Source organism: Solea senegalensis, linkage group LG17, assembly GCF_019176455.1.
Source record: "Solea senegalensis isolate Sse05_10M linkage group LG17, IFAPA_SoseM_1, whole genome shotgun sequence".
NCBI classification, from domain to species: domain Eukaryota; kingdom Metazoa; phylum Chordata; class Actinopteri; order Pleuronectiformes; family Soleidae; genus Solea; species Solea senegalensis.
This window is the reverse complement of record NC_058037.1, coordinates 1,623,192-1,631,940: the sequence shown is the minus strand read 5'-3', so window position 1 is coordinate 1,631,940 and position 8,749 is coordinate 1,623,192.

The following is an 8,749-nucleotide window of genomic DNA, read 5'->3' as shown; positions in this document are numbered from 1 at the left end:
TTGTTTGCATGTGTTTCTCTCTTCTTGTGTAATTTCAGTGGGAGGTGATTGGGATTATTGGCCACAGTCAGCCTACTTATTCTGACCAACTGTGCCATGATTTAGTGTTGCAGAAAAGTGGATTTCCATACATCAATGCATAAAGTTTGTGAGTGATTCATTGCTTCACGATACTGTGCACTTTTACTCACATTGAGAGATGTGAGTGCTGTTTTAAAGAATACATTACACGAACACGGTTGTGCAATAGGCAACACAGGTCCTTACACCTCCCTGCTGTGCAGCGAGGTTTCAGATGAAAATGAGCAGGTAGTGCTCAGCACTTCCTCTCCCATCAGCCATTGGGTGAAACGTGTAATGGACAGCTCTATACTCGCTCTGCTGGATTCCCACCCCTGTGATGAATTATTCAGCTGCCTCCGAGTGTGGTGGCAAAACGCAAGGTGTCAGGAAACCAGACACGACTTCATCAGCAAAATGTTCGGCCTCCTCGTGCCCCTCCTCTTCCTCCTCTATCTCCTCTTCCTTCTTCTCCTCCTACTCCGACTGTTCCCCACACTCTGCGGCAATTTAATTTTCACCTCCACTCAGGATCCCGTGAGAGAGAGAAAGAGAGAGAAAGAAAGAGCTCGGTTCTGGGCGGGCGGACGGACGGAGGAGGCCAACAAGGCTGGCTGTCCCTTTGTCCTTGCTGGCTGTGGAGCTGTAGACCATCCATCTCTGTCAGAGACAAGCATCTCAGGAAGCCCCCGTTTCTCCTCCTCCTCTCACTCTCGAGGCTCTGCCTCACAGGCATGTCAGTGCTAAATGGAGCCTTTACACAGTATTGACTGGCCCCACAAGTCTCTGCACTGGCCGTGCTGGGCAGACTGGGAACCACACTATCAATTTTATCTTCTCCATTTGACGGGCGACACGTGAATTGAGGGATGATTTAAAGAAAAACGGGGGTGGGGGGGGCGGGCTGCTGGAGGAGGCTGTGATGGAAATAAAATAGAGTTCCGCCTTGTAGTGTGACACCAGCAGTGACTTAACAGCGACAAAGCTCACATGTTTGCACACACTGCTGTCACCTTGCACGAGTCAATTATCAAGGCATTGAACCGCTGTGACAACGTCTGTCTGCTCTTCAATATTTCTTCAGCTGTGTGCGATGCTGCTGCTGGCAAGTGGATCCATAGCTGGCAAGGACAAAAGACTTAGAAGGCATTTAAGCAATCTTTATTTTAGCTCAGCGACACAGAGAAGCCCGTCTTTATGTGGAGCAGCCTTATATTAGAGACAGGTCTTTATTTCTAATTCCCCTCTGTTCGAGCTGAAGAACACGGGACAAGGTCAAAACTTCCTCTACTTTTACCTCCTGTCTTGAGGTAGAAGGTACATTTCCACAGCTCTGTTCCCATTAAGAGGAATGTCTCACGTCCAGCTCCTTAGTTTCTGTTTTGAAGCGATCGTCGCTAATCCACATCGCTACAAAAATAATTCATTATCGGTTATAGTCACATTGTTAAATAAGAATGTTTTGGCATGTTTTATGCCCCTCCCACAAGATGAACACAGGCGGGGGCTCATACTTAACATTCGACATTACCCAAACAAATATGTCCGTGTCTGAAACTTTTATTTTGTGAATTGTCCTGCTCTCTTCAAGACTGTTATCGACAGCTCTTCCCTCTTTCACATTGCTTTACTTTAGGTGGTTGTTGCTAATGCTGAAATAGCCAATATGTATACAGCCTCTTAGGAGACTGGCTGCTCTCACACGCCAGATTTACCCAAAATAATCTCAACTTCAATGCACTGATTAATTTGGTACCACGCACCCATGCTCTTTTGCACAAAATAAATGCACCAAAAACTTTGATTAAGTTAATGGACTCCTCGTCCCGACCCCTCTCCCTTTCTCAAAGTCTGTAACGGTTCAATTTGTGTGGAGGACATTTTGGAGTCATTGCCTGAACATGACTACCATTTGTCAAAGACGTGTGAAAGCAAAGTCTGATGCAAATCAAACGCTCACCCGTAGTAGCAGCGCATCCCGCAGATGGGACGCTGCACTTTGAGAATGTAACTCCAGTCTCATCCTCTGTTGTTTTGATCACTGTTCAGCTTCTGCCAATTAAAGTCAACACTTCCCCCGCAGATGTTTCACATTATAAGTCCTCGGGGAGCTCCGACGTGCTGATTTCCACCGAATTTATCATGCGAGCCGTAGACCTCCTCTCTTTTTTTCAATTAATGAATCAATTAATTAAGTATAAGAGCAGTCGGAAGTCCCACAGGAGTTGTAAGCCGAGGTTGCTGCAACTTCAAAACGGATATGTTTATGTGATTGAAAAAAAAGGCTTTTAGAGAAACTATTTATAGCAAACAGATGTTTTGGTTTGACATGCAGCTAGAATAGGAACAGTGAGGCATTTGGCAGTCCTGTTCAGAATATGATTTGTAGAAGGATGTATTGTACATGCAAACCTTCTCAGGTCTGGTATTAGCTCCCTCCTCTGTGTCCGTCTCACCCAGGGAAAGCCTTCATCCCTCTTTGTCCCTCTTGTGGAGCTCCCTCGGTATGTCCTCTGTCATGAAAGCTAAAGTCCACACATCTCCCAAGGGGAGCAGGAATCAAAACCTGCCATTGGTATTCCCAGCATAGACCTGCATCCATCAATCATCTCATCTAACACTGGCTGTGGCTCAAAAGCAGCTATTCTCTTTCTGAACTCCCTCTATATGTATTGGAGCTATGTGTTTCAGAACAAAAGGCGAGAAGGGGCCAATAAATCCCTAAAGAGTGAATGACACTAACCTGTTAGAAGAAAGTGGATCCGGTGATGGAAACACTTTCAAAACTCCTGCCTCAACTTGGTCAAAAAAATAAAGATATACTTCACCTTTTCTTACCAAATGTTCACTTAAATGAAATGGAAGAAGCACATTTTGTTGATGTCACGCTGCATGTTAGATGGAGGGAGGCGGGTGTGAGCTGAATGATGAATGTTATGGAATGCTTTTAAGATCAGTCTGCATTCTAACAATATGACAGCCTCTCATTACTGAAGGATATCACATGTCTGGACCAATAGGGAGCCTCAAGTGGAGTCATGCTGCGCAGGCATGTGCGAAGGGAAAAAAGAAACAGGTTACCGTCTCTCCGTCTTTTCTTGTATACTTTAGATCTGAAGTTTACAGAATGAATACCATTGAATCCACTGTTTATTGGTCACATTGTTTATTCTCTGATGTTTGGAGACAGGGGGCGGAGCTGGAGCAGCTGACACTGGGCAACACGACTAGAAAGAGACAAACAAAGATTTGTGCACATTCATACCCACATTCGTTTCAAGATGTTTAACTTGTGTTGCTCCCCCCGAAGGAGAACACAACGCCGCTATACTGAAAAACACTGGGTCATGTTGAGCTTAATCAGCATTGCATGAACTCATGTCATTCATTTATAATCAGTTATTACATTTGAAAAGCACCACAAGAGATGGTCTGAGTCGGATGTCCTCGCGACTCATGTGCTCACTTTGACATTTTTCAGATATTTGTTTAGTGTGCTGGCATGGAAGGTTCTGGAAAATGACAATTGTTCACATTTGCTTCTCTCATGCAGCCTCTCTTTGTCCAGCATGTCTGAAAGCAGCCTGAGATTATATGGTTAATCTAACCTGTATGTCTGTTGACTATTGTCGTGGTATGTTTGATGTTCCTCAGGAGCTCTCGGATAATTCAGCTGTAGTTACAGACATAAAGCAGAAGGTCTAAATGATCAAATTATGGCTAAGTTGCAGATCAAGTTGACAAAATCCGCGTCTGAAACACAATCCAGTAGAGCTGAAACAATTAATCGATGAATTGATTATTAATCCATTACTAAATGATTCAACAACTATTTTGATCATCGATTAATCAGTTTGAAGCTTTTTTCATGATTAAAACAAGATTTCCGATTGTTTAAGCTTCTTAAACTGTGAGTATTTTCTTAATTGATTTGCTCTGGATAACAATGAAATCATTTTGTTTTGTGGACCAAGAAATTGTAATACTTTTTCAGAATCCATCTCAGTCTGTATTCTAAATTGTCTTTCGTGCTAAGCAGTAATTAAATCACCAGAGCTCCTCTACACCTTGTTCACCTGTCTCATCCCGGTGACGTACACCTGCACAGAGCGCTCCCAAGAGGCACAGCATAAGTTCACTAGTACAGAATCACACTGAGGTCATCATCTCACTGAGACATCTGTTCCATACCAAACATTCTGTGATGCTGCACCAAAGCCTCTCCTTTCCCCCTCAACACCAGGGAGGGAAGGAGTTCAGCTCTGACACACTACTACTATACTTCCTGTTTAGAAGCAGATAGACAACCAAATGGATGAGCATTTTTTCTGAACACTATGCTTGACTTAAGCTTGTTATTTCCTATTCCTACTTGTCGAAAAACATGTTAAATCCTATGTTTAAACAGATATTTCCTCAGTAAGAAGGAAAGACTTGGGTGAGCGTGTTCATTTCTGCATCACCTTCAATGTTAGCAGCAATCCAAAATCTAGCATCATATTTAGTGCAACTGTAAAAGTCCCAGACATCTTAGCATAGTCATTAGCATACTGAATTTTAAATTGTATTTTATTGGGGCTTTAAACAAACAAAACCGTTATACTAATAATCAAAACAATGTACAAAGTTCTGAACAGTACAAATTCAAATCTCTGACAGAATATAGAAACTATAAAATCTGCTCAAAAATACAGTTTGATTGAGTATGGAGCAGTTCTCTCTCTACCTCACCATTCACCTATAGATGTCTGCCGTCTGTCTGCCTGACAAGTGACTGACGTGCAGTCAGTTCAACTGCCAGCTTTTAAGGAAACTTCTTGACAGAAAAGAGCGCAACGCCGTGACACTTCTAATGTTTGGAGTTCTTACATCAGCTCATTTATGCTCTCTGTAGTCACAAAGTTTACTTTCTGAAAAATAGCCGACACACACAGAATATGTTGATGACCTGTAAGACATCATAGTAACAAGCAACCTGCTCATGGCTGCTGTCTCCCGTTACTTCAGTCTAGACCTCACTGTTGATTTGGATATTCACCTCTTCTACAAATAAATTGTGCCAGTTTATCTCCCTTGACAAATTTGGATGGTTCTATGTCTATATTGTTTTTATTTTAAGTAGTTTTTTACCTTACGATGTAGTCATTCTTTTAAATAATAACATTGCTTGAATGATTCAGTATCGAAGTGGCAACAATACAATACTTTCCTTCTAATTCAAAAGGGTTTCAAACCCTAAACATTACTAAACATGGCATGGCAGTTGAGAAAAAACAGAGCTATTATTCATTGGTGTCATTTGGTGAGAGTCTGCTTTACATCCTGATAAATTACCCCAGCTGTGACACTCAGCCCCAACCCTGTGATTAGGGAATGACCCAGCCCACCTTCTGATCCACAGCTGCCCACACATGCACTTTCATTTCCACTAACTTCCTGAAATGGCTAAGCGGGTTCACAGGAGCTGAGCTTCTGAGTGGTTCATCATTATCTGTGACACGTTTGCTGACATGTTGTCTAACACTGCGTTTACAGCTCCTCAGTTACAGTTTGTACATACAGAATTCAACGTATTATAATAGTGTACACATGATAATTTGTATGTGTGTACATACTATGTTATCACAGATTAGATACCATTGCAGACAATTTCTCAAACTTTCTTTTGGAACAAGATTGCCTCACAGTGTGGATGTGGCATTAAATAATTCAGTCGGTCAATTCAATAATGATGAACATTCTCAGTACAGGTCAAGAAAAATACACATAGACTGTTAAAAATGACATTAAGGCTGCAACAGTTTGTAAGGGAGGTGTTCAGGTAGACTATGTCTGCATGAGGGCTGCGACAATTAGTCAACGTTGTTGAAAATAATCAATAATGACATTTGTCGTAGGCAAATTTAATTGTTGATAATTATTCTGTTCTGTCATGACCAGAGTTTACGCGAGAGAATAGTTTTGACAGCCCATGTGGCTGTTAATATTTCAAAATTTAATGCCGGACATACAGTCGTCTTAAATAGACATAACAAGAAACACATGCACACAATCTTTGAGATTTAAGATTTAACAAACATTCCACAAACTTTAAACTATAAACTAAATGACAAAATAAACAATGGATACCCTACTGAATTAACCAGAAATACATTATGCCGAGTCCGACTTCTTTAAATTAAGACGACTTTACGCGCTTATCTCTTGAAATAAGTGATGAAAATAAGGGCAATAAGTTCATTGGTCTACATCGGTCACATGATGACACGGAATACTCTCAACAAGACAAAATAAAACATACATTTTAAAGAAATGATTTTATAGTTAGGTTTGCTTGTTAATATAAAGGTATATTAATTATTTGATTGATTTAAGTGTATGTTAGTAGTTTATTGTGAGAGCTTTAATAATCTTCAGATGTGATATTATGTGTATACAATTTTAATTATTTTTTAAAAGTTCAGAAACAACAGTGCCACAAAGAGAAAGGCTGCTTTAAATACATTTACTGCCGCTTGTTAACATTCAGAGTTTTGAATGAACACCATATTCGAATACTAACATCACCTAATTATTCCTGCGTCAGCAAAAATGATTAAATATAGTTGGTGGTCATTCTTAACCTGAGATTAAACTGCACAAGGCAAAAATAATCTCCTCAACATATTCTATATAAATGCAGACAGAGTTTTTATTACCTACAGAATACTAAGCAGTGTGTATTTTAATGACATTTTATTATACATTTAATGTAAATGTGTTATAACATGGTCAAGGTTTGTCACTTACCGCAGATCATGTGGTAACTGATAAAGGACATGTGATCTTATCAAAACCTCCAGAATATCATTTCCCTTTTTTCCACCGCAGATTTGCTTCTTCACATGTTTGAAAATCTATGAGACAATTCGAATATACTGGCAAATCCAGGCTTTTCAAGGAAGCCGAGGGGATTATTTATCGCAGCGACAGCGATTACATGGCACAAAGTTAAAATTTAAGAGCAAATTTATCACTTAAACGGTCATTCCATCAACTTTGATTTCATCATCTAACGTTTTTATGTCCCGTCCTCGTACATCAAAGCCTCTGCAGCGAGCAGCATGCAGGGCGGCGGCGTCGCTCCATCGCTGACCTTTGTGACTGCAAACAGACACTGGAGTGATGCTCTGAATGGGAAAGGAGGCACTTGCTTTGTTCCCGGGTTGTCAAGTGGCAAAGGAAGAGCTGTTTTGAGCCGAAATAGATGCAAACTGAGAACAGTCAACGTGTCAGTGGCAGCTACAAAGCGTCACATGGCCTCTCCTTCAGCTCACCTCGAGGGGGGAGAGAGGGAGAGAGAGAGCTGTCAGTGAGTGAACGCTGTCCTTTGCCTCTGCAGTAGTTATTTTATGACCATGCTGACAGTTTGACTGCCTCTCTCATCCCCTCCTGTATCCAGCGTTTCTTGTTGTCTTTAATCAGTGGCCCCCTCGTCAGTCCTGTCAGGACGTCTCATGCTCTGAGCAGCACGTTCTTGACAATGGCCTCCATCTCCTTCCATTCTTCTCTCGGAAGACCTGCTTTACTCTTTAGCATATGGCTAACACCCCTTTCCTGCAACACAGTGCTGATCACATTCAATACCTCCAGAGATAACAAGTGCACTGGGCTTCTTCGCTTTGATGGCCATCTTAATTAGTGCTTATTTGAGTGGGAACAAGGCCACTGCTGGAGCAGACCTGATAACCAGTCCACACAGCTGGTGATGTATTTCCTTCATTAAAGAAGGTTACGTGCATGTATACAGAGACATAAAATAAAGATACACACAACATGACGGAACTAAACTTTGCAACTGTGGGTGCACAGGTTCATGTGTGCGTGTATTATAACTAACAACAATCACAACCGTAATAGTAATAATAATGATAACAATAACAACAATTATAATAATAATAATAATAATAATAATAATAATAATAATGATGATAACAATAATAATAATAATAATAATAATAATAATACTAATAATAATAATGATAATAATAATAATAATAATAACAATAATAATGATGATAACAATAATAATAATAATTATAATAATTATAATAATGATAACAATAACTAATACAAACGTAATAAAATTGTAAAAATAATAATATAAATAAATACATGAATATAATGAACAGACAACATGATAAATATACACACACACTCAAATAATTATATAATGTATGTATATATATACATAACAATAACAATAATAATAATAATAAAGGGAGAGAAAGTCTACTTTTATTTTTGTCGCCATTGAAAATGAATTTCATCAAATATAGTTTCCGTTATCACCTTATTCATTTTGACATTTTTGTTACATACATTTTTATTTATTTATTTACTGTATTCACATACTTTCTGCCACTAGTATATTGCTGTACAGTGCTGACTACACACCACTGCTTTACCTCATTCATATACCACAAGTACTGCTTTTTAAAATGAACAGTATTATGTAGCTCAAATAACACAAGTGACATGTTTGTTCAAGACAGAAACACATTTACATTATTCTTCTGAGTCTGTGATGAAAAACAAATCATTTTTAGTCAATGGCCAACGTTGACCTTGTTTGGATAAGAAATGCAAGATAGCAGGTGGAGATACTGCACTAGCTTTATGAAATAATAATACCACTTTCTACAAAAAA